General features: G+C 35.1%; 1 long non-coding RNA gene across 1 annotated transcript; it reads right to left on the bottom strand.

Annotated features, from left to right (window-relative positions):
* Positions 1-14,080: 14,080 nt before the first annotated feature.
* On the bottom strand, positions 14,081-14,424 carry LOC114166320. Its single transcript, XR_003599897.1, has 3 exons — positions 14,353-14,424; positions 14,185-14,280; positions 14,081-14,107 (listed from the first exon to the last, which is right to left on the bottom strand). It is a non-coding gene; the product is annotated as an uncharacterized LOC114166320 (long non-coding RNA).
* Between the last annotated feature and the right edge of the window lie 10,970 nt (positions 14,425-25,394).

Here is a 25,394-nt window from a genome sequence, read left to right as displayed (position 1 = left end):
TAACATTGTTATAGCTAGTTCTTCAAGTGACCCGTTTTTCCTTTCAACAACACCATTTTGTTGTGGGGTTCTTGGTGCAGAAAAATTATGCTTAATGCCATGCTTTTCACAAAAGTGCTCAAATCTTTCATTTTGAAATTCCCCACCATGGTCACTTCGAATAGACACTATCTTAGAACTCTTTTCATTTTTAAGCATCTTGGCAAGTCTTTTAAAGGCATGAAAAACGTCATTTTTTGCAGCTAAGAACAAATTCCATGTGTACCTAGAAAAATTATCAACTATGACTAATGCATAAAGATTACCTCCAAGACTCATAGTTCAAGATGGACCAAATAAATCCATGTGAAGCAATTCTAAAGGTCTTTCAATTTAAACAACAATTTTGGGTTTAGAAGAGGCCTTGGTCTGTTTTACTTTTTGACATGCTTCACACACTCTATCATTCTCAAATTTGAGTTTTGGGGTAATCCTTCAACCAACTGTTTTCTATTTAGACGATTGAAATGCTGCATGTGTATGTGACAAAGCCTCCTATGCCATAGCCAAGTATTATCCTCTTTTGTAAGCAAACAATGGATGCTAAATGATGCATGATGCAAATCAAGTAAGTATATATTGTTAACTTTTTTTCCTATCAAAACAATGACTTTAAAGACTTTGTCACATAGTTGACTTATACTTATCAAATTATGTTTCAGCACTTCTACCAATAACACATTTTTTATGTTGAAAGAGGATCCATTGCCTATGATTCCATTTCCAAGGATTTTCCCTTTGTTGTTGTCTCCATAAGTTACAAACCTTTCCTCCTTCAACTCCAACTTTGCAAATTTGGTCTTATCACCTGTCATATGTCTCGAACAACCACTATCAAGATACCACAAATCTTTCTTATTGCCTTTTATGACCTGCAAAACAAATTTGGATTACTTGGTACCCTTTGATAGGTTGGGTCCATCATGGTTATACCTTTCTAGATCCTTTTAGGATCCATTTCATAACCCCTTTAGGAACATCATATTTTCTAGCATAGTAGTTCTTCATAACATGACATTTTTGCATACAATAGTTGCAAGAAATGAATGGCGTATTATTTGGCTTACTTTTTGAAAAGAAACTAGAGAACTTCTTGGTTTTCTTTTTGAAAGTAGGATTGTGACCAAGTCCAGCTTTGTCAAACACACAATTTTGAGAACCAAGAAAAACCTCTAAGCTTGCTTCCCCTCTTGTGACCTTAGCATAGGCTTTCAAAAGGTATTTCACTTGGTTTTTTTAAACTATGTAGTTTTCACAGGGTTTTTCAATCGATTGATTTCAAAAACAATCGATTGAATTACTATAAATTATTTTCAAATGTTCGAAATCAGTTTTTAAATCAGTTGTTTCTTTTTCCAGTTAACTGACTCCGTTTTCCAGTCAGTTGTTTAAACCTTTTAATCGATTGTTTAATGCAGAAATCTTGTTTGATTCATTATGCAACTCTTCAAAATCATGGAACAATTGATTGTAGTCATTTTTGTCTAGAGAAGTTACTTTACTTAAAGAGGATGATTTGTAACCAGCCATGAGGCACAAATTGGCTTCCTCACTCTCATCTTCTGAAAAGCTACTTGTTGAATCATGATTGTCCTCCCATGCTATGTATGCACGTCTCTCCTTTGGTTTCTTATCCTTTTTTCTATCAAAACTCTTCTCGTATTCTTTGTAAGCATTTGGACATTTAATCTTGATATGCCCTTGTTTTTCACAATTATAACAAGTGAAATTAGAAGAATTTAATTCATTTCGTTCTGAAGTGTACCTCTTGATATTACCTTTGCTACCTTTCCTTTTGAGATACTTACCAAACTTTTTGACAAGGAGATTCAAGTTCTCACTATCACTAGATTCAACATCCTTGGGTTCATCATTCTTCTTGGTGCTAGTCTTCAAGGCTATGTTCCTTACCTTTTTCTCACTTGACTCAAGCTCATTTAGCCTTTGCATCTCAATTTCATGCTCCCTTAGCTTGCCAAACAATGCAACTGTTGTCAATGTGGATAGGTCTCTTGTTTCTAAGATAGCCGTGATCTTTAGTTGCCAAGATCTATCAAGACACTTCAACACCTTGATGTTTAACTCCTCTTAGTCAAATTCCTTACCCAAACCTATGAAATGGTTGACTATATAAGTGAATCTCTTTTGTACATCCGCTATAAACTCTCCTTGTTGCATCTTGAATAGCTTATACTCTTGAATCAGAGCATGCTTCCTTGCTCTCTTCACGTCATTGGTTCCTTCATGAGTAAGTTCAAACACCTCTCATATCTCCTTGGCACTCTTGCATTGTGAAACATGAAAAAGCTCATCCATGTTTAGAGATGACGTGAGGGTATTCTTAGCATTGCAATCATATTGAGCTCTTCTCTTCTCTTCCTCTGTCCATTGAGTCCAAGGCTTATCAACCTGCACATTTCTAACAACATGCTTAGGAGTATATGGTCCATTTATGGTTGCATCCCATATCCCTTGATCTATTGATTCAATAAAGATTTTCATCCTAATTTTCCAAAATTGGTAATTAATGCCACTAAACATAGGGGGTCTATGAATGAATGCACCTTCAGCAAAGGGGAGCTTTTTTTCGGCCATTTCAAGTATTTCAAAAACAGATTTAGGATCTTACTTGATAAAATTTCAAGTACCTAGCTCTTGATACTAGTTGTAAGTTTTGAAATGGTTGAAATGCAAAGAAGGGGGTTGAATTGGCTAGTTAAACATTTAAGTAACCTTTAAAGGCCAAAAACTATCTTTAATTGAATCAACCCAACCAACAAGTAAGGATGCAAACACCTCTGGACTGTACAATTTCATCCGATCAAAAACAAAGTTAGTCGATTGATTTACTAAACAAATGTTATACTTATATAATCAATCGATTGAATAAAAAAAACAATCAACTAAAATACTCTGAAAAATACATAAATGTAGATTCGTGATTTAAAGCAAGATCAATGGAAAAGATAAGTCAAGACGGGTTCCAATGAGTTATACAAACATGATCAATGCTACATATAACACCAAATCACTCATGAATGTCAAAAAGATGGTTTAGATCACAATTCTTTAAACTTTAAATGATAATGCAAGAGAGAAGGGTTAGCGAAAAGAGTAATGCCCAAATTTTTATATTGGTTCACTCAAATCACACAAGAAGCACATCAGCACAACAAGACACCTCTTACAAACCTGGAAACCCACTAAGGATACACACAAAGCTTGAGAAAGATCAAACCTCAGTGGTAGCACAACCCTGCTTACCACAACCACCTTCTCCAAGCTTCAAAACACAAGCAAAATGCTCTAAGAATTGATCCAAGATCAATCTTACCATGTGAAATCTGTAAGATCATGAAAGAGAGAGAATTCCAAGGTTTCCAGAATGGTTTCACACTAAAAAATTGTCTTGCTTCCCCTCTTTCGAAAAATACAACTCTTATAGTCAAACTATTACAAAATTCAACAGGTTGATTTTCAAATCAATCGGTTGATTTCACTTAGCTTAAGTGAAATCAGTCGATTAAAAAATAAATCAATTGATTGAATAAGTCACAGTTTAAGACTACTACAACTAACCTTTTAATCTATTAAAAATTCATTCAACAGATTAAAAGACACAATAAAGACCTTATACATCTAATAAATACTAAATGGTCTACAAAGGAAATTACAATCTTCAAGCTTGTTTTCCTTATGATTGATCTATATCGAGGGCATGCATATAAGGCTTGATCAACTCGAGCAATATCAAATCTCTATAACTTCAACAAAGCTTCATCAAATCTTCAAGAAACACAACATCCAGGCTTTGCATGTCAACAACCATAACTTAAGGAATGTCACAACAAAGTCCATCCTTCAAGTATCGTCCAAAGCCTCATAGACCACACACATCCAAAGAAACAAGCTACAAGTCGTGTAAAACTCTAAGTCTCATTATGCACTTGAAACAATTATTCCAAGTACACCACACCAATACTTAACCATGGACCCAGGATATACATGTTTCCACGAACCTGCCCGCTCGATGTCCTTTCTCTACGAACCTCTCCGCTCGTAGTCCAACACATGTGATCCAACAGCCACGAACCTCCCCGCTCGTAGCAGCCCTCAAGTGTGTGCATGGAACATAGGAACCTCCCCGCTCGTATCGTCACATGAGAGCATCATAATATGAACCTCCCTGCTCATATTATCGCGTGTTCACCACCAGCCGTGAACCTACCCGCTCATGACACAATCAAGCATCTCCTGGTCGAAGGCCAACATAAAAAACACGCAAAACACAAGCCAACAGAACACACTACTTTCTGCGTTATCACCTGGCGCTGTAAGACCCGTGGAATTTAATTAATTAATTAATTAATGCGAGTGTAAGAGCCTTTATGGCATTTAAAATTGATTGATGTGATGTGGAAAAGTACTAGCTCAAATGGTTGAGAGTACTTAATTATGTGAGAGAACTTGGGTTCAAGTCCTATGTATGCCATTTATGTACTATTTAATTTATTATTATTTTAAATATGTGCTGGATCATGATGAGTGATAATATAATCATATAATTATATAAATTATCACGAAACATGAATTAGTTGAATGGTTATGCATTGATTTGACATTTGGCATGGTATGGGTTTGAACCTTCATGAACCCAAATTGAATTTTCTTTTTTGCCATAATTTCCTTTCACATGAAGGTTAAAGGGCAAGGAAACCCTAGCAGCCAAGGGGGCTGGAATACCATCATAGAATTGCCAATGAATGACCAATTATACCATTTACCTCTCATTAAGACCACAATTAGTGACCAATTATGAGAAAGAATGAGAGTGTAAGGTGAGGATTGAGGGAAGCAAGGAGCTCCATTGAGATATAGCCAAAGGAACATCATTGGTGATCAACAAGGAACTCATAACAAGTCGAAAAATAAGCTAAGGAAACCAGGTTAGGGTTGCTGGACTATGCTAATTTTACGTGTTTTGATTAAATGCATGATCTATGTAATGAATATATGTATGATTCCCCTCTGCCATGATCAATTTTCGTGTTTCTAGAAATTTCCAGAAACCGCCCGGCGGGCTACTCATAGCCGCCAAACGACGCATTCCAGTTTCAGTGTTTTCTAGGTTCCTTTGAGGAACAGCCTGGCGATTAAGCCTTGTACCGCCAGGCGACACAAGCCTGCAACCTAGTTTCTAAGTTTCTTGATCAACTGCCTGGTGGTGATGAATACCCGCTAGGCGACACGAGTTGAATTGACTCAATTGTTATGTTTTTATTGTTCTGGAAGGATTCTGATCGGGGAAAAACCAAGTTCTAATGGCTTGAGAATAATTAGAAATTATACGCCTTTGAAATTTGTGGAATTGGTGGTCAAATTGGATCGTTAATTGATGTAAAACTAGAACAGTTGGAGTTGAATGGGTTGAGGTTCGCAGGTGCAAAGAAGAATGTTGGGTTTCCTGGAACAACAGGAACCGCCTGGTGGTATGTTGGTTACCGCCAGGCGCCATACTAGAGATGCGAGAGGTGCTCTAATGAGTGCGTATTTTTGCCCTCATTCAAGGTTTAATTCTGGGTATTTAATTAAATTTTTGTGCTTAAGGATTGATTTAATTAAGATTTGTGATTATTGGATTTATTGAGTACGTAAGATAAAAATGGCGTAAAAATTGATTTTAGTTGCCTAAAATATTATTGGATACTCTAATGTTTGTTAATGCAACTGAAATTTAATTTGGGTCATTAAAAGTTTGGATTTGAAATATTTAAAGTTACAAAATAAGTTCAAAATCAGGAAATTCTGGAAAAGAATAATTCAGGAGCTAAATGCACCCCCTGTTTTTATTTACACACTCCTCCTACAAGTGGACCAAAAAACCTATTCTGCATCTCAAGTTTTCACTAAGTTGCACCCCTCCTACCACTTAAACTCCATTCACTCAGATGCTACCATGTGGCAATCCTCAACTTTTAAAATTAGCCAAAACAAGCCACGTGGCATTAATCCTTGCAAACACATCTACACCAATGAAACACTGCCACGTCATCATCTTCCTCCATCTCCCAAAATGGAACCCTAACCCTAATTTTCTTCCTCTCCTACCATCACCATGGCACCCGCCGGCCACCATTACGGCCATTCACGGACCTCGCCGGCAGACACCGTGCACCACCGCGTCAACACCATTTTTGCATTTGTTGTAGGGTCGTTCACGCCACCGTGAGCCTCCATCCACCGCAGCAGCCAAAAAATGCGAACCAGTCCTAGCCACCATTGATGCACAACGCGCAGCTTCATCCTTGCTGGAGCAACATCACACACCACCATAGTCATCGCGTTCGGAAAAGCACCGCGTCGGAGTCCACCATGGCAACAGCCGTCAAAGCTCATTCCTCTCCGCAGCCAAAGTGTGAGAGTGTAACCCTAATTCTGGAGAGAGAAGGAGCTGCCACGTGTCAATTTCCTATTGCACACTCAACTGGTCAAAGCTGGTCAAACAGTCAACTCTGGTCAAATATTCAAATCTGGTCAAAGACTAGTCAAACAAGAGGGGTTTAACTGCAAATATTGTTATTTTTGGATGTCTCTGCAAAATTGGACAGCAAGATTGAAAATGGATTATTTAGAAAATTAAAACAAATATTATTTGGTGATTATTTATGAGATATCTTTAAATAATTAATTAATTTAATTCTATCATAAATTATTAACCAACTATATTTGTCAAATAGTTTATATCTCTCCAAATATCTTTGAATATTTATCTTTATCTTTATTTTAAAAGATATTTGAGAGATTTTAGCAACAGAAAAGCCCAGTCCAATTCCTATATAAAGAGACCAAGGGAGAAGTAGAAGGAACAAGTTCGGGACTTCGGAGTTTTGAAACCCTTAGGGGTGCCTAATTTCGTTTCCTTTCTCTCTCTTTTCTTCTCTCTATTCTTCTTTTTATTTTGTATTCCATGGATTGCTAAACTTCTTGGGTTGATTCCATTGTAATTTCTTAATTGAATTCTGAGGTTAGATCAATTAATTTCTTTGTTCTTTTTATTATTGTTGAGGTTTTAATTCATCTATGTCTTTTATCTTTGAATCACTTAAAAAGTAATGGTTTTAAATCTATATGCATGTTGATCATATGAGTTCAAGGGTTTTTAAATTTAATTGAAACTGTACTTTGATTTTATTTAGAAAATTTCATGTGATTGAATGAGTTTTTACCAATAATTGAGACTTTACTTTGATTAAAGGTATTTACTCTAACTAAAATTAATTGAGACTTTACTTTGATTAATTAAGCTTTTTATTTGGTGAGAAGATAAAAGAATAGACATGATTAGGCATAGTAAAATTTGATTGAGATTGTACTTTGGTTGAATTTACTGTGAATAATCTAAAAGTTATCACTTTTAATTGAGATTGTACTTTGGTTAAAAGTGAGAACGCCAACAAATTAATTGAGACTTTACATTGATTAATTTGCAAATCTACAACAATAATTAATTGAGCAATAATCTTTAGATAACCGATGATGAATCTATTTTGAAAAAGCAATGGAATCGATCTATTTTCTTTACTATTGTTTTTTTATCTCTTTTTATCTTTCCTATTTCTTTCTTGTTTATCTTAATCCATCTATATTTTTTATTTTATTTGACTAATTCTTTTGTATAGATTTTATAAGAACTAATTTGTTAAGAGTTAAATATGTTTTTGGTCCCTCAACTTTCGGTGAAGATTGGAAATAGTCCCTCATCGAAACTTTAGACTAATTAGGCCCTCAGCTTTGAATATGTGTGTATTTAGTCCTTTTAACCAAATTGTTTTAAGTTTATTTGACATTTTAAACGCATTTCATGATAGTATTTAAGTTGTTTACATCGTTTAACTCATTTTCGCTTCAATGTTTACTAAGAAATGTGTTTAAAACATCAAATAAACTTAACAAAATTTGGTTAAAAGGACTAAATTCACCTAGTTATTAAAGATGAGGGACTAAATTGGTCTAAAGTTTCGAAGAGGGACTAATTCCAATTTTCACTAAAAGTTAAGGGACCAAAAACATATTTAACCCATTTGTTAAAAATCAATTCCGTGTTCGTTGGGAGACGACTTAGGGTTACTTTACCCTTTCTATTTTCTTGACTACTATCTTAGCAATAATGAAGTTGTATAGTTTAGTAGTATTAATTTGATTGTGTCAACGACAGCGTTATCATGCTCTGATTCACGAAAAATGTTGTTTTTCGTATTTTCGCAGAACAGGAACTGCCCAACGTTGGCTTTGTACCGCCAGGCGCAAGGTCCCTTATTGTTGGGCGCTAGGTGCCACCATTTTTTCTAGTTTGCGCAGTTTTCATAAAACTGCATTTCCTGATTCGTTAACTGTTTGATTTAGGTGAAATTTTTATAGGTGGTCCATAACATGTAGTACTTCCATTTGAACTGTGGAGATTTTAATTGGAGGTCATTAGCGAGAGATATATGTTATGCACGATAGGGCCATAAATGAATTATATATATGTACTGGTTTGTGGTGGGGAAGACATGGATGTTACCTAACTGTTTTAGAGCCCTTGGAAGGGAATAACTTTGTGGCAAATAGCTGAAATAACATGGTTGGAGTTGGGGATACCCTTGGGTATAGGGAATTATTATGGGAATAAAGGTGGAAATTTTGTAGTAGCACTTACACGAACTTGGGAAAAATTAGGCTATAAGGGGATAACCAGTACAACTCGTTGTACTGAGGTATTGCTTAGGGGAAGGTTTGGAGCCGTCAGGCAGTAGTTTCAAAACTAGTGGCTATTGGAACGCGTGGTGCTTGGCAGTGAGGAGTGTCCCGTCAAGCGATAACTACAGACATGGGTATTAGAGGCACGCTTGCGCTTGGCGGTATGTGTCCCCCGCCAAGCGGTCTGGAGGCCTGATGCACCTGGCGCCTAGAGTGATGCGCCAGGCGATACCGTGAAGCAATGGTGTTAGGCTTGGTATGATGTGTGTGATCTACAAGGCTTCTTTGACACCTTAAAGCTCGGATTGCTGGTGTTCCTTGAGTTGTGGCTCAGAACGTATCCCTTGCTCAGAACGTATCCCTTGAGTTGAGCTCGGGATAGGGGTTAAGCACGTGGCATTCATTGAGTTGTGGCTCGGAATGGCATCGCTCGAGTTGAGCTCGGGATGGCGGATGAACACATGGAACTCTTGAGTTGAGCTCGAGTTGGCGAGCATTGCCGATGTGAGGGTGCTGGTTGTGGCCAGTACGGATGGGTCCAAATAGATTGCCCTCCTCAGTAGTTAGTTGACGAGTTTGGTAGTCTTGGGACTTTGTCAACTATGTTCGTATTTGGGAACTCCACCTGGCGTTACGATGTGTGATCCGTAACATGGTTTCCCGCACGTGCTCTATCGATTATGGCTGATAGGTATGGCAACAAGACAACTTGGGGTACTCACTAGGAGACGTAGAACACGGTTAACATGGTTGTGGCCATGTGTTATGAAATCAAAGGATGGAATTTCTTTATATACAAAGGTATTATAAATATATGTTTATTCTATTAGCTCACCCTATCTGCTTGTGTTTAGCGATGATCGTGTATGCGTACACGGGAGCTTATGATGTTGCAGGTGGATCTGGTGAGACTTAGAGCCGGAGCGGGGCTAGACTAGGATTCAGGATTTTTCTCAGAGTTTTTGTATTTTATTATTTAAAATAAATTGTAATCACTTTTATTACTTGATTTTTGGTTAATTATAATAGTATTTATAATTATGGGTTTTTGGATTATTATTGAGGTAAATAAAGTTCTTAAATTTCTCATATTTTTGGGAAATGAGGTTTTAATAAATGAAGTTGATGTAATAAGTTTTTATTTTATTATTTAAATCTGTAATATTCGGTCGAGATGTTACAGGCGCTGCCTAAGCATCGCCAGGCGACATTCCAGCGCAGACCACTTGGCGGTCTCAACATTCCAGCGCAAACCTTCCCAGTTCCTTATCACTTGGCGGTGTGCCCCGTGCAACCAAGCACCACACCAGTAACATGAGAGTTACTAGTTTGTGCACCCCAAGACAGGTTCTAATGACCCCAACGATGAGTGCATATTTTTGCCCTCATTCAATGTTTAATTCTGGGTATTTAATTGAATTTATGTGCTTAAAGAATGATTTAATTGATAATTCTAACAATTAGGTTATTTGAACTTGTGTGATAAAAATGACTTAAAAAGTGATTTTTAGCTGCATAAATTATTTTTGGATATTTTAACGTTTGTTGATGCAGCTGAAGTTAAGATTAAGCTTATTTAAAGGTGGGAAAATAAATTGATTGAAATTACAAACACCTTTTAATAAGGCTGAAATTAGCAAGTTCTGGAAAAATCACTTCTACACCCCAGTTTTTACTTATACACTCCCCTCTTTCTAAATGGGTCTCATCAAAAACCTATTCTGCACCCCCAGTTTTTACTGAGTTGCACCCCTCCTACCACTTAAACTTCACTTAACCAGATGCTGCCATGTGGCAATCCTCAACTCTTAAAATTGGCCAACCAGCACATGCCACGTGGGCTTAATCTCCACTAAAGAATTTGAGCCAATAACATGTTGCCACGTCATCATCTTCATCTCCACACAACTAGAAACCCTAGCCTCCATCTTCACCATGTTTCCACCGCCGGGAGCACCAGCACCACCGGTGGCCGCCGCCTACATCAAGTCCGGCCACCAAAGTTCAGTCTTCTTCTTCCCGCACCAGCAGCCATGGTAGCTCCCCTCCATTCTTCATCTTCTCGTGCCATCTGCACCGCTGCAACAGCGTAAGAGCTACGTTGTCGAGAGCCAGCACCTGTTGGAGCCTCCAACGTGAGTACGCAGTAGCGCCACCATCATCTTCTCCGTGAGTGAGCATGAACTAGATGCAGAGGTTCCGCGCAGCAGCAACCACCATGGAAGCCGTCATTGCACCTCTCTACAGCCAAAGAAGGAAGAAACCCTAATTCTGGAAACAAGAAGGAACTGCCACGTGTTAGTTAGCTATTACATAGTCAAACTGGTCAAACCTGGTCAAACAGTCAACTCTGGTCAACTATTCAAATACGGTCAAAGACTGGTCAAACAAGAGGGATTTAACTGCAAATATTGATATTTTTGGATCTCTATGTAAAATTGGACTACAGAATTGAAAATGGGTTATTTAGAAAATTAGTACAAATATTATTTGGTGATAATTTATCAAATATCTTTAAATAATTAATTTATTTAATTATATAAATTATTAACCAACTATATTTGTGAAATAGTCTATATCTCTCCAAATATCTTTGAATATTTATCTTTATCTTTATTTTAAATGATATTTGAGAGGTTTTAGCAACAAAAAAGCCCAGTCCAATTCCTATATAAAGAGACCAAGGGAGAAGCAGAAAGACAAGCTCGGGACTCCGAAGTTTAGGAACCCTTAAGGGGGCCTAATTTCGTTTCCTTTCTCTCTCTATTCTTCTTCTATTTCTATTTTGTATTTCATGGAGTGTTGAACTTATTGGGTTGATTCCATTGTAATTTCTTAATTGGATTTTGAGGTTAGATCAATTAATTTGTTTGTTCTTTTGATTCTTTTTGAGATTTATTTTCATCTATGTCTTTTAGTTCTTAATTTAGTGAAAGTAATGATTTTTACATTGTAGCTAGTTAGCACGGTGTTAAATCTACATAACATTGCAATCATATGAGTCCAAGGGTTTTTAAATTTTAATTGAGAAGTTACTTTGATTAATTTTAGAAACCTTCATATGATTGCATAAGTTTTTGCTAATAATTGAGAAGTTACTTTGATTAAAGGTGAAAACTTAGATTGGAATTAATCAAGAAGTTACTTTGGTTAATTAGCTTTTTACTACATATAAGAGGTAAAAGAATGGACATGATTAGGATTAGTAATATTTAATTGAGAAGTTACTTTGGTTAAATTTACTAAGATTAATCTACAAAGTTCTTGCTTTTGATTGAGAAGTTACTTTGGTTGAAAGTAAGGACGCCAACAAATTAATTGAGAAGTTACATTGATTAATTTGAAGTCTTAAACAAGAAATCAATAACAATAATCTTTAGGAAACCAATGATGAATCCTATTTTGAAAAGCAGTGGAATTGATCTATTTTTCTTTACTATTGTTTCTATCTTATTTTATCTTTTTATCTTTTTATCTTTATCTATCATATTTTTATTATTTTATTTGACTAACTCTTTTGTATAGATATTATAAGAACTAACTTGTTAAAAATCAATTCTGTGTTTGTTGGGAGACGACTTAGGGTTAACTTAACCCATACTAAATTATTGGCTACTTTCTTAACAATACTGAAGTTGTTATAGATAAGTAGTATTAATTTGATCGCTTGACGACAGCGTTATCACCCAAACACCACACGTCAACCAGAGCACCCAAACCACATATCCAATTATCCTAGCATGGCCTAATCACACTTAAGCACATCATATTAACAACAATCATATAGATATCAAATACATATTTACACTTGTATTCAAATCAAACATATAATATATCGAACATACAATTATACATTCAACTTATACAATTCATAAAAACAGTTCAACTAGTACATCTGTGTTTCCCTTATTCTCATACCTAACACCATTTTAGACTATGTTGGCCATATCACCCAATTATGTTTCATGCAATATACCAAGGATCACTTTAATTGCAACTTGAATTTAACAAAGGATCACTCATGCTTTTAGGGAATTCAAAACCATATACCACATAAAACCATAACTCACGTAAAACATATAATCATGTCATTCAACACTTGCAATAATTCTTGTATCTAATATCTTATCCCAAAAATCAAGTTTCTAATAACTATCCAATCATCAATAGTGGCCATTTTCACATATTCATAATATCATACATTCGAACTAACATATATAGATTTATATATTCAACATGGCTCAACAAGTACTACCAAAAACATACTTATCACTCACACACACACACCCTAAACCCTATATATATATATATATATATATATATATATATATATATATATATATGCATTAATCAATTTAGGACATACCAACACTTAAGCACACTTAAGCATCCAATACTAATCATACTCTTAGGGAATTCAAACCAACAATCACAACTAACATATAACTCTAGCTACGATCCTCCGATTCAAATCTCCACCGTTCAAAGCAAAAACCAATATGTTATGGATCCCCCGTCAAAAGTTTGCCTAAATCAGACAGTTAACGAACCAGGAAACACAATTTTATGAAAACTGTGCAGACTAGAAAAATCGGTGGCATCCAGCACCCAAACACTAGTGTAAAATAGGCTTTTTATACCGGTTAAAAAAGGCTTTTTATACTGGTTATAGCATCGGTATAGATGCAGGTGGTATAGAAGGTTTGATCTTTCTACATCGGTTCCATGACAGGTATAAATTTTTTTTATGCCATTTCTAAAACCGGTATAGAAAGTTCTATTGGAAATAGAAAGTTATGTTAAAAAAAAATGACTTACTATACCGATTATAGTTCCAACCGGTATAAAAAATTACACATTTTACACCAAGTATGACCTTAACCGGTATAAAAAGTGATTTATTATTTTTTTATGAAACATTCGTTTGTGCTTCTTACCACATACAAAATTTGTATATAATTACCCAAAACATCCAGAAAACAAATCTCATTCAATCTAATATTTACATGAAATAGAATCTAATGTTTATATGAAATATATATACTACTCCAAAGAGAATTACTATATAAGTCATAAAACACCTAACATCATCTTATATAGTGTATATAATTACCCAAAACATCCAGAAAATAAATCTCATTCAATCTATTATTTACATGAAATAGAATCTAGTGTTTATATGAAATATAATACTACTCCAAAATGAATTACTATATAAGTCATAAAACACCTAACATCATCTTATATAAACACTTAAAAGAAACGAAGCCCACAGCTCACGAACTTCCTTCAAGACTCCTTAATCCATTGGAGATGTGTCATTGAAAATCTACACAATGAATAGTTGAGTCAACAATCTTTTAGTAATAAATACTTAAGATGTGATTTATAAATTGTACATATTACCATATCCCATGAGTCAACAATGTTTGCGGATATGATTCTATGCATGTGCCTCATGGTATAATATCCACACTCATAGCTTCCCGGTTGACGTGAGCACTACAAGTTAAATTCATATAATATCATAAATTTGATAATTGTATTTCAACAGTTTGAAGATTAACTACTTACAGTTGGCGCAATGAATTGCAACTTCTTTCTAGAAGTGATTTGTTGTCCCTGCAACCTAGAATGAGCCTCAACCCCTCTGTAAAATTTAATGTATATTGAAATTGTGCCTAATATGGAACTTAGTAAAATTAAATTATATAACACAAAAAATAAGTTAATAAAAAAAAACTTACGCTTGTAAAGTACTTTTAATTTTCAAAGTGTTAGGCTTCTTGTGTAATGAACACAAAAGAACCACAACAAACTTCTGAGGAAGAATTACCAGCAACTGCCAATGACCCCTACAGATTCAAATATCATTATATACAATTAAGTTTTACATAAATATAATTTAATGTATAAAAGACATTCTTACTGTTGCAAATAAGGCGCTAAGTACACTTCTTTTTTCCCAACATCAAATGCCTTTAATAGGTACTTCAGAACCTCTTCACTTTTATTCCCAACGCCTTGAATGGCAATAGGATCAATAAATCCATATATGTGATCATTCTTCTTCTCAGTGCATCTACGATGTAAATACCTTAAACATTGAAAATAAATAATATAAGAATAACATATTGAATATATTCAAACTTCATAAAAGTAATAAAAGTTTACTTAGAACAACCAAAGTTGTATTACTGATATACATAACATATCAGTGCCAGAGAGAACTTCAAAAATATCCTTTTGACATATAAAGAAAGGGGTGTTGAAGGTCCTATTTGTGGCTTAGGGAGGCATTTCTAATTGTATAGGTTGCAAGGCGATAGTCGCTGCCATTGCACCAATTCGTTCTAGAATTGTCTGTTGTGGTAATGATTCATTCACATCTTCCTTTTCTTGTACTTTAATCTGCTATTCATATTTAAAGTAATAAATAACATTAGTATACACCGATGTAAATAAATGCATAATTAAAACAAGTAAGGACAATTACCTCCTTTGCAATTACTTTTGCTAATCTAATTGGCCAAAGGATAAAATTTCCAGGGGCCTGCCCCACTGTCTTAACCTCTTGAGTGGGCACTGGGACTCGAGCAGTAGCATCTCGAACATCTACAACCACTACTCTCATCATATCATCTGCAATGGTTGCATGGTGTATGGTTGACCCCAATGCATACATTTTACCTAAGGTAACCAAATAATATTTGTAAAATAAATAAGACAATATAATTAGGCTAAAACAAATACATGCAAAACAATATAATTAGACAAATTACCTAAAGCCACCAAGGACTGTAAGAGATCATCAATGAACAGCTCGTAATCTGCATCAACAGTGAGAGAAGCCTCTTCAAGAGGAACATCACAACTCCCCTTTGTGCTTACACAAATAAGAGAAGGTTGTTGAGGAGGATTACAAGGTTAGGCTGAGGGAGAGGCTAACTCTGCTCTCATGTCTGCTAACAATTGTGCCTTCATATCAAAGTACTCTTTCTTCATCTCCTTCTTAATCTCCTCCCTAATTTCATCCCTCATTTGTTCTCTCATTTCTTCTTTGATGGACATGATGACTTCCTCATTGATATTTGCTTTATTATGATTAGCTGATGGAGGACCAAAGAATTGACGGATACCTACAAATTTTCCAACACCACGAACACGTCCAGGATGCTCTGGACGACCAATGGCAACTGCCAATATGTCCTCACGCCCTTGTGGAATGAATGATCCTTGTGTGCTTTGCTCGACCAGCTCATCCTACAAAACAAAAACTTTAAGTTAAGATTAAAACAATATATTAATACACATCTAAAAATAAATTAGTTTGAGTTACTTACAATACGCCTAGCTACGCTTTCTGTTTCTACAGATATGTAATCCCCTGTTGGTTTTTGATGAGCTCTTTTCCATTTATCATGGCGAGGAGGATGAGTAACAGTAGTCCCACTGGAATTAGAGGCAGATGCCTCTTTCATCATCTTCTGCTCCAATTTATCATAACCCCCACGAGACAATCTATGGGGGTGGACATTCTTGTTTGCTATCTCTTGTGCAACTTTCCTCTTAGTCTATGAGCACCAAAGTATAAAGAATGATTTATGTTAGCAATATGTTCAATTAAATAGTTAAACCTACATATAATATGAATTTATCTGAAAGACAGGATTTAATCGCCTTTCCTTAAAAGCCTGCCATGTGTCTCCATCAAGGAATGGATACTTCTCACAAGGGTTTCTATCACTTAAGGGACCATAGATATAACGACTTGTAAGGTCCGTCTTAAAACCCTTCCATCGTTCCCCAACAAATGAAATCCATTTCTTCCTCAATAGATTACTATTTGGGACATCATATGTGACCTATATAATAAGAATGGATTACATATGTTAAATATCAGTTATATATGTACATAATAAATTATATAAGTTAAGATTTCATACTTGGACACTTAGCCAAATCTGATTCTTTACTGTCTCTGGAACATGGTCTCAATCATCTATAAGAATGGATGACTTGCTTCTACCAAGCAAGGCCACATAGTTGGTGAATTTTGTGCTATTTTCTCCCAAAGCTTTACCAGTTTGCATATCAAACTGGATAGGCAATCTCTGATCCGCATTACGACTGACTGTTAACTCTCTCAACCTAGTTCCACGCCTACCATTTTTTTTGGTACACGTATGAATCTTGTCCCCACCTTGTGAAGGTGGAAGGTCACCAAATGGTGTGTCACCGGACATTTCCCTATTCAAATAAATAATTGTTAGTGAGATTATTAAATAATTTCTATGTCCCTATTCAATGAAGGTGATTTAATGATACAGTTTGACGTACATGAGAAATTTATAACAGTAAATGATCCCCCAGCACATAATATAATTCAAAAAACTATTCTTTCATCTTTTCATAAACGCACATGCATGCCTAAGACTATCAAAGGCTTGTATAATGAACAAGTCAGTACATACACAGACACTTCATGTCAAACAAATTTCACACATTTATTGAGCTTAGTTCTAATTATCTAGAAGCTAAAGGCTTAAAGTTTCCTTTAGATAAACCTAAACAGAAGATTTGGATCTTAGGTTTACAGGAGCAGTACAGGTGAAGAAAACATGGGAAGTCTTTTGGCAATATTAACGTTATTTTGTGTTTAGAATGAAGGAATGAAAGAACAATTTATTTTTTCTTAAAATCAAGTGTTTTTACTATTTCTTTCTTTTCAACCAATCATACCATTATTTTGGAAAAAGAAAAATGAAAATATATAAGAAATTATCAATTTTCATCATTATCTAGAACTGTGTATACTAATAACATTATAGTAAATAAAAAACAACTTTAATCATTTCAATATTGTATTTCTTTTACGCTTGCATCATCTGTTGAAAAAAAAGTTTCCTTTACTTCTTTCTTTCTCTTTCTATAGTTCACATCATTAACATTTTATTAAACATGGTTATAATTAACAGAGATGGTATTTTGTCAACAGTTATATATACAATTCTTGATGTGGTTACTTCACTAAAAAATAAATAAATAAATATATATATATATATATATATATATATATATATATATATATATATATAATAAAAGGTGTATTTATAGTTAAATAATGTAAAAAAAAACATTAAAATAATAGTAAATTAAGAGTTATGTGAGTAAAAAGAAAGGAAGAGTTGCTAAGTATCCTAGTCCTAGATAATTAAAAGGTGTAAAAAGGAATTTTTTTATGCAATTTTTTCATGAGTGCATGGGAAACAAGATTGAGAAAAACCATGAACAAAACATTGGTGCAAACAAAACAACATTCATGTATGCAGGTATCTTAACTCGCAGGAGCACACGATGATTTTTAGAGACAAATCAAAAAACCCTAAAGATTGCTATCTTTGGCTACACAAGGTAATAACATAGTGCACCCTTTTCTGGTTTCACTAAAGATAGAGAAGAACACAACAGGGGAACATAGTAGTCTCTTCCTGCATCAAGTCATGAACCGTATATTCTAATTCCCAATATTTTATTTCATTAACTTCATGAACCTCCTTTGAACGAAAAAAGGGTAACCTATGAAGCATAAACACAGACGAGACTCATAATAGTAAATTATAGTAGGACACAATATGACAAACTTGTAACATTAGCATAACAGTAACATTCTAAAAGAAAGAGAGAACAAGACTTTCACATTGGAAGGTCCCATAAAAAATGATATGCAAAGGGTTTTAAAGAATATTCACATAATCATATAGAAAAAGTAGAATATAAAAGTTACCTGAAAGTAATGGATATTAGGTTATCTTGTTTGTAATGGCTTCAGATCAAAACTTTCAACCTACCTACCTATGAAGAATATAAAATAAATAAAGATGAAGTGAACCACATGAATCATAGTTTTTAAAACAATGAACTAGAAGAGATAAAATGTACCAATGAACTTGAACTGAGAAAGATGAAGAGGGTGAAGAAAAGCCACACACAAGTTTATGAGCGCATAAATAAATGGGTCAAGTTAGAATGTTCTCCCACAACCCTTCGTTGTGGTCATCACGTACGGCATGAACATCATTTACTTCATTGTCGACATTCAAGGTCGGCATATTTGATGAGAAGGATGGAGTTTCGCTAATATCAAGTATGATTTCATCAATGTAATCAGTATAATGTATGGTTCTGCCTTGGAGAACCACTGACCATCTTTTGTTAGCAGGATCAGTGACATAAAACACTTGTTTTGCTTGAGATGCCATGATGAATGGCTCTTTAGTATAACCTTCCTTTTCTAGGTCAACCAAGGTAAAACCTAGATCATCAGTCTTCACGCCAGTATTACCATCAACCCACTTACATTTAAAAATAGGTACTCTGAAACTTATGTAATCTATTACCCAAATATCTTCAATTACACCAAAGTAGCACATTGAGGCCATAATCGGATATTTATCCTTTGAACTTGAGAAATGCATTGATTCAGCTACAACCATTACTCCACTATTCTATGTGGTGCTTTTTTCATCTTCGTCTTTTGTATGAAATGTATAATTGTTTATATCATACCCACTCCAGCATAAGACATCATAGTTTGGCTCACTTGCTAGCCAATTTAATGTATCAGAAGTTGTATTGTCATTTTGAACCTGTTGTTTGAACCACTTCAAAAACGTTTTGTTGTGCTCATTAATGACCCACTTTTGAGACATTCGTGGATTATTTCTCTTCACAATATCTTTATGAGCACTTAAATAAGGGATGACTTCTTTAGTGTTATTCAATATATATAAATGTGCTTGGAGAACTTCATCTCTACTCAGAGTTATAACTTTTGCACTTCGAGTACCTTTACCATCACCTCTTCCATGGCAACGAGACTTTAGTACCCCTATAGCTTCAACTTGTGATAAGTAGTCTGTACAAAACTCAATAGCTTCCTTTGTAATATATCTTTCAACAATTGATGCTTCTGGACGATATTGATTCTTTACATACCCTTTCAATATCTTCATGTATCGCTCAGTAGGGTACATCCATCGTAAGAATACTGGACCACAAATTCTAACTTCTCGGACTAAATGAATAATCAGATGGACCATAATATCAAAGAATGATGGAGGAAAGTACATCTCCAACTGACACAATATGAGTACAGCCTCATTTTCTAACTGATCCAACTTCTCAATATCGATAACCTTACTATATATTGCATTAAAAAAGAAGCACAATCTTGTTAAGGTATATCTAAAATTCTTAGGCAATATGCCTCGAATAGCCACTGGTAGAAGTTGTTGCATCAATACATGACAATCATGAGATTTTAACCCAAGCAATTTTAGATCTTTCATGGATACAAGTCTTTTAAAATTGGAAGAGTAACCTAGTGGAACTTTCACACCTTGTAAAATCTCACAAAAAGTTCTCTTCTCTTGTTTAGACAATGTGTGACATGCTGGCGGAAAGTATGTTCGCTTACCATGTGATTGTGGAGCTAATTGTTCTCTTATACCCATTTCAACTAAGTCCAAACGAGCATTTAGACCATCTTTTGTCTTGCCTTGAATATTGATGAGTGTTCCGATAATACTATCACACACATTTTTCTCTACATGCATGACATCTATACAATGTCTCACATCAAGAACCCTCAAATATGGGAGATCAAAGAAAATTGACCTTTTCTTCCATATGTTGCTTGAAGTGCCTTTATTTTTCATCTTTCCAAACACAACCCCAATGTCTTTCACACGCTCATATACTTGTGACCCACTTAAAACCATTGGAGCTAATTCATTTTCTTGACACCCATTAAATGCTTTCTTCAATTTACGATATGGATGGTTTGTACTAAGAAATCTTCGATGTCCAAGGTATATTGTTTTCCTTCCATGTTGTAGTTGATGGTGACATGTGCCTTCTTCAAATATAGGGCATGCTTTGTGACCCTTAGTGCTATATCCACTTAAATTACCATATGCTGGAAAATCATTGATTGTACAAAATAACATGGCATGCAACTTGAATGAATCACTAGTGTACCCATCAAACATATCAACACCCTCCTCCCATAACATCTTCAAATCTTCAACTAATGGGGTTAAATAAATATCAATGTCGTTTCTTGTTTGTCTTGGACTTGAAATCATCAAGGATAACATTACATATTTGCGTTTCATGCACAACCAAGGAGGTAAATTGTAAATCACTAATAGAACAGGCCATGAACTATGTTTACTACTCAAGTTACCATATGGATTCATTCCATCTGTAGCAAGTCCAAATCTAATGTTCCTTGAATCATTGGAGAAATTTGGGAACATGGAATCAATTTTCTTCCATTGCAAACCATCTGCCGGATGTCTCAAATGGCCATCTGTTGTACGTCCATCTGCATGCCATCTCATGAGTTTTGCATCATTTGCATTGCTGAATAAACGTTTCAATCGTGGAACTACAGGATGATACCACAAAACTTTCGTTGGAGGACCCTTACTATCAAATTCAAACTCACTATGTTTCTGTTTGTATTGTGACACCCCACATCGTGGACATTGATGTAACATGGCTAACTCCTTCTTGTACAAGACACAATCGTTTGGGCATGCATGAATTTTTTGATACTCCATACCCATCGGACCTAATATCTTCTTCGCATCATAATTGCGTGTTGGCAATGTGTAACCTTTAGGAAGCATGTCACTCAACAACTCAAGTAATTCCGTGAAAACTAAAAAACCACATGCACACATATTGGTATACGATGCTAGAATGAAGTAAGGACCGACAAACTGGATGGATTTTCAACACAGAATAGCAAGTGATGTGACTTACAAACTGGATTCCAGTGTCATTGAGAATTCCAATTCCAGCAGAAGCAAAGTTGGCACCGACAAACAATCTTTCCCCGTTGAGCTCGGGATCTAAATATGGCAATGTGGATTCGCACGCGCCAATAGCTTCACCTACACATAAATAAAATATCAGAACAATAACTAGTACATTATATTATACATGTACACACACAAACACAATACTAGTACTAGTAAGATTGAAGCAATAATTAAGAAAAAGAAGTTTAAAAACGAAACTGATGAAGTCAGGAATGTTCCGGCCATTAGAGAAACGGCCAGTGGCTCTTTCGGTTGGGTAATCAATGCCATAAGGAGGAGAATCAGCATGATTCTCTAATTAATTATGTGGGGCGTTCAAATTAATTAATGCTCGTGAAAGGCAAAAAGGGACATACAAATATCATTCCTTACAAAAAAAATGCTTCTACAAGAGCTCTCAGATCCTTGTCAGATATGCTTTTAAAGCCAACAACAACCCTGCCATATTAAAAAGTTAATGAAGTAAAGCTTCAGAATTTCTCATAACAAGCTTCCTATGATTAATAATGCAATCATAAAATATGTGGAATCTGTCTACATGTTAAATTTAACAAGATTGGAAATATCAATTAAGAAATGCACCAACCAACAGAGGAAGAATGCAACCCATTCAAAAAGAAAGTCAAGATATCAGATGCAAACATTTCACTTCTAACTGAAGCAAATTTTAAAATCACGAAGGTATGCACCATCCATCCATATATAGAGATATAGGTTTTTTCACAATCAGTTGACTAATTTTAATAATAACGATGAAAGCACTATAGAATGCTTTTCATCTAGCCTATATTGTCTTCAGAAATTTTTAATCCTAAACTGCTTCTAAAATGAGAAATATGACCCAATTAGAAAATGACAGCCAAAGGTCTTGTAAATCCATTTAAACAACGCAAAATTTGCTTCAGCACAGGCAACCAACTAGTGTCTAGGGAGAACATGAGAGTATGAATAAAAAGAGAGAACAAGACCACCTAAGTCCAGCACACCAACAACATTAAAGTGCCAAAGAGAGATTTTGTTAAATGTTCGAGAAAATCTGACAGGGACTTGGGTATTATGGGGTGCCTCAGTCCTGCATTAAGGAGTATGAATGGCTTGGCGAAATAATTAAGTGATGAAGGATTGACCCCAACCAAGGATGGAGGCACATGCTTAAGAAGACTAAGCATGTTTAGAAAGGAAGTTCACTAATCCTTCATCCCTTTTATTTGTGTTTGTTATTTTTGATTCCCTAAGTTGACTTAGTTGAATCAACTTTAGTTGACTTGTTGACCTTTGACTAGGTTTGACTTGTTGACTATAGTTGACTTGACTTAAGTCAACATTCTAATCTATGTTTATTTGCTTTGTAGGTTAATTAGGAATAAGAAATCAATGCTAGGTGGCGCATGGTGATTGGGGAGCATAAATGATGTGGAGGAGAGAGTAAAGCAAAGGCATAAAGCATAAAGAAAAAGGCATAAAGCAAGTGTACCTATGTACCTTTGGTCTCCTTTGTTTTTAGCACACTATGGCCACTTTTTGGAGACATATGAGACACATTTTTTGTCTCCTTTTATGCTAGAACGAAATTAGCCTTGCACACACCATAGTTAGCTCTTTTGTCTCTCATTTTTGTAATCTTATTTAACCTACTTTCTAGAAGCTAGGGTTAGGTTTTTGTATAGACATCCTTAGGTATCTTTTATTTGCTTAGAGGCCCCTAAACTCTTCTATATAAGGGGTGCTCCTAGACATGTAAAAGGGTTGAAGATTTTGAAGTAAAAACACTCTTGTGTCTCAACCATTTGTGAGAGTTTTCTCCCTAGGGAGTGAATACTTTTAAGCCTTATCTTGCATAGCAAGTGGCGGCACACATCCACTCATCTTCTAGGTTGTCATGGCTTCTAGCCTAGCCTTGTAGTGGCGTGCTTCTCACATTTTTACCATTCCTTTCCTTTCCATTTTATGTTTTCTTCTTCCTTTAATTGTTCTTGGTTTTCTATGGTTTATGTGCTTTCCATTTCCTTTTTATTTTGAATCAATCCATCATCTTCTTCTCTTGAGCTTTGGGAAAGGAACCTTCACATCTAGATAGCTTGCTATCTTAATGTCCAGTGGGGATTTCACTTAGCTTTCTTAATCAACTCACACCATATTCAATAATCTTAAAAAGGAACAAGATAATCCTTCATCATTAAGTGACTTGGATTTGGTTCTCACCCTTGACGGCTAGATTTTAAGGGAGGGTTCTCCTAGTGTTTGGGTGGTTATCGGTTTGTTGCCAGTGTCTTAGAAAGGACTGCCTTGGAAGGTTTGACCAAAAAGACCGAGTGAAGTGCTACAGAGTGTGGGACCTAAATTTGGCAATCCATATATGACACTTCTTATTGTGCCTAACTTTGGCAATCCATATATGTTTCTAAAGTGAATTTCTGATCTGTGGAAGGTTACAGTCGTGAATGGTCAAAATCTCAAATGAAAACTTTACTCGTATAATTTCCATCAATTTTCAAATTTAACTTTATAAAATTGATCTCACACTTACAAATAATTTCCCGTAATTCTTTCCCCCATTTTCATCATAAACGAAATCAATTTGGTCCCTGCTAAATATATTAACATTAAAAGAAGGATCATCTAGATGTGTTCCCAATGAATATTAAGAAGACAATCAGTAGAGTTGAGTATTTGTAGGAGCTCTGACCAGAATATGACAGAGCATCTGTAGAGGATGACTTATAGGAAAAAAACACATAAAGAAACATCTATTTTTTATATAGAGCACTGATATACTCCACAAAAGGTAATCCCGTTTGAATTAAGTAGGACCACTGCGACAACAAAGCTATCACTTTTAGTATTTAATGCAGTTGCATATGTAGGACTCAAATTTGAGACTATCGGTTAAGCTAGAACATCCCCGTGCTAGTTGATTTACATCCTTGGTGGTAAAAGAAAATTATTGTATAAAGAAAAACTCAATTAACTAACTAACAATGGTGTTAAAATAATGTAGTTGTTTTGAAAATACTTAAGTTTAAGCCGAGGCACTGATTTGAGAATAAAAGTACTTTGGTCATGAAATTGAAAGGAAACTACAAGGCCCAAAATTTGGATTTAACCTTTGAATTTTATTTAACAAAGGATAACATCTTACTCTGTGTGGGATAAACATAGGTACCGATGTGAGGTGAGACTGAATATTTACCTACATTTCTTTATATAAAATTGAAATAATTTACCTTTCCTCAAATTCCCCAAAATTCCTCTATTCACCTCAAAACCCACTTTTCCTTTCATCACCCATTTCTTTGCCACTGCATGCATGATATAACATAACATGGCTAATTAGTGAAATAACTGATAAAACTGATGCAGATAGGATTCCCTGGTCATAAAAGAATCAAATTGCTTCCATTAAGGATTATTATGAAATGTCAACAATTCAAGTGAGATGCTTATTTCTGACAATTAAAGCCTATAAATCAGCCAGTCCAAGATTGGGTTGGGTCAAAACCACATATAGCTAACCATATTCAATGTCGATATAATAAATTTGTAAACAGAGGATATGCACATTTGCAAGATCCAAAGATAATTAACATAACTCCTGATGATGTCTGTACATTATAGAATAAGTAGCAAAATAGCTGACCATTAACGCGTGAGCATGTCAGCAAGGCCAAAATGGTCGGCACATCATAATTCAAATCTAAATATAACTAACAGAGCAAGGGTAAC

The sequence above is a fragment of the Vigna unguiculata genome, chromosome 10, assembly GCF_004118075.2.
Source record: "Vigna unguiculata cultivar IT97K-499-35 chromosome 10, ASM411807v1, whole genome shotgun sequence".
Lineage (NCBI taxonomy): Eukaryota > Viridiplantae > Streptophyta > Magnoliopsida > Fabales > Fabaceae > Vigna > Vigna unguiculata.
This window is presented reverse-complemented; position numbering and strand designations above follow the sequence as displayed.